The 2805-nt window shown below is 50.3% G+C and overlaps 1 long non-coding RNA gene across 1 annotated transcript; it reads left to right on the top strand.

Moving 5' to 3' along the window:
• The first annotated feature begins 585 nt into the window (after positions 1 to 585).
• LOC114616035 lies at positions 586 to 2200 on the top strand. Its single transcript, XR_003710582.1, has 3 exons — positions 586 to 688; positions 1439 to 1593; positions 1907 to 2200. It is a non-coding gene; the product is annotated as an uncharacterized LOC114616035 (long non-coding RNA).
• The last annotated feature ends 605 nt before the right edge of the window (positions 2201 to 2805 follow it).

The following is a 2805-nucleotide window of genomic DNA, read 5'->3' as shown; positions in this document are numbered from 1 at the left end:
AGAGAGTTTCTTGGGACCGCCGGGTTCTGCAGGCTGTGGATCCCAGGGTTCGCCACCTTGGCGGCACCTTTATACCCCCTGACTAAGGAGCAAGGGGAGTTTACCTGGACAATCGAACATCAGAAAGCCTTTGAGGCTTTGAAAAAGGCTTTATTAGAAGCCCCTGCTTTGGCTTTACCAGATCTAACTAAGCCTTTCACTCTCTATGTTGATGAGAGGAAGGGGGTGGCTAGAGGAGTTTTGACTCAAACCTTGGGTCCATGGAAACGTCCAGTGGCGTATCTCTCAAAGAAGCTAGACCCGGTAGCAAGTGGATGGCTTGTCTGTCTGCGGGCCATAGCAGCTACAGCTCTACTAGTGAAAGATGCTGATAAACTGACTTTGGGACAGAAATTATCAATAGTGGCCCCTCATGCTCTGGAAAGCATTGTCAGACAGCCTCCCGATTGCTGGATGACTAATGCCAGAATGACTCACTACCAGAGCCTCCTTCTCACCGAACGTATAACCTTTGCCCCGCCGGCTGTTCTGAACCCTGCCACCCTGCTGCCCGAGGCTGACAGCTCCGTGATTCACCAGTGTGAAGAAATACTGGCTGAAGAAACGTCCAACAGACCAGACCTGACTGACAAGCCCTGGCCAGGGGTGAAGACCTGGTTTACTGATGGGAGCAGCTTCGTGATTGAGGGTAAACGAAGGGCGGGAGCAGCGGTGGTGGATGGGAAAAGGACTGTGTGGGCCTCGGCCCTACCTGAAGGGACTTCAGCACAAAAAGCTGAACTGGTAGCCTTGACCCAGGCCTTGAAGATGGCAGAAGGACAAGGGGTGAATATTTTCACTGATAGCAGGTATGCATTTGCTACCGCTCATGTACATGGCGCCATCTACCGACGGAGAGGGCTATTAACTTCAGCAGGAAAAGAAATTAGAAACAAAGAAGAGATTTTGAGCCTCTTGGAGGCAATTCACCTTCCAAAGAAGGTAGCAATAGTTCATTGTTCTGGCCACCAAAAAGGGACAGACTATATTGCAAAAGGAAACCAAATGGCGGACCTGGAAGCAAAAAAAGCTGCCCAGGGACCCATGATTTTGACCATCAGAACCCAATCAAAGACTCCCAATCCCACTGAGGAACCAGGGACCAAGCCGGTCCTGTCTGAAGAAGAAAGCCTACAGTACCTATCTGGGATCCATCAGTGGACCCACTTGGGGCCCGAAAAGATGATGGAAATAGTGGCCCGGTCTCAGTATAAGATTCCAGGGTTGAAGAAACTAGCACACAAGCTAGTGCGAGAGTGCAAGGCTTGTGCTTTCACGAATGCCAGCCACCATCAGGAGGTAAAAGGAACTAGACTTCGAGGAGATCGACCTGGTTCTTACTGGGAGGTCGATTTCACTGAAGTAAAACCTACCAGGTATGGTAACAAATATCTCTTAGTATTTATAGATACTTTTTCCGGATGGGTCGAGGCATTCCCAACCAAGAAGGAGACGGCTACTGTGGTGGCTAAGAAGATATTGGAAGAAATCCTACCCAGGTTTGGGGTACCAAGGGTGATTGGCTCAGACAATGGGCCTGCTTTCATCGCGCAAGTAAGTCAGGGACTGGCCAAACTATTGGGGTTCGATTGGAAATTACATTGTTCATATAGACCCCAGAGTTCAGGACAGGTAGAGAGGATGAATAGAACCCTAAAGGAGACCTTAACTAAATTGACTATAGAGACCGGCGGGGGTGATTGGACAGCCTTGCTCCCACTTGCCCTGTTCCGAGTCAGGAACACGCCCGGAGTCCTGGGACTTACTCCCTTTGAGATTTTATACGGTTCTCCACCTCCCATTTATCAGACCCTTGAGAGTACAACTCGCCCTGATGATGGTTATATTCCCCCTTTTCCTATTCTAGCCCGACTGAAAGCCTTAGAGACTGTGAAAAAGGAAATCTGGGGAACCATAAAGAACTCCTATGCTCCTAAAGAAGATCCAGTACCACACCAGTTCGAGGTCGGAGACACTGTCCTAGTAAGGAGACATCGGACGGGCAACCTTGAGCCACGGTGGAAAGGCCCGTACTTGGTCCTGCTGACAACCCCCACAGCAGTGAAGGTAGACGGCATCGCTGCGTGGATCCACGCCTCGCACGTGAAAAGAGCACCTCCGAACTCTCATCAAGATGAATGGACTTTGGAGCGGACTGGTAATCCTCTTAAGTTGCGCCTACGCCTAGCCCCACAGATGATGGGGAATAATCCACACACTCCCCAAAAACTGACTTGGCAGGTCACCTCAATGACTGGAGAGGTAGTGTGGTCTGCCTCTAGGGTAGCCCCACCGTACACCTGGTGGCCCACTCTCACTCCCGATTTCTGCCAATTAGCAGCTGGATTAGACACCTGGGATATCCCTACCTCAGATCCTCAGAAGTTGCCCCTGGATGCAGGGCGGAGAATTTGCCCAGGAGGCAAATTTGGGTGCGGAGACCCGGAACGCAGATGTGAGCTAGGGAAATTAGATTTTTATGTCTGTCCCAGGGATGGTCGGGATCGAACAACAGCCCACCGTTGTGGAGACATAGGGAACTTATATTGTTCTGCTTGGGGCTGCGAAACAACAGGAGATGCTTACTGGAACCCCAGCTCCTCATGGGACTGGATTGTAGTACGTAAAAATTATGTCTCTCCAACAGAATGTTTTAAGTGGACTACAGAGAACCTGTGCAATTCAAGGTCCACCTGCATACCCTTAAATATAACTTTCACTGTCCAGGGACGGACCGGGGATACAGTACAGTGGTTAAAAGGGAGA

This window comes from Grammomys surdaster, unplaced genomic scaffold, assembly GCF_004785775.1.
Source record: "Grammomys surdaster isolate TR1022 unplaced genomic scaffold, NIH_TR_1.0 232193, whole genome shotgun sequence".
NCBI lineage: Eukaryota > Metazoa > Chordata > Mammalia > Rodentia > Muridae > Grammomys > Grammomys surdaster.
Note: the sequence above shows the minus strand (reverse complement) of the source record. Positions and strands in the feature narration are given on the sequence as shown.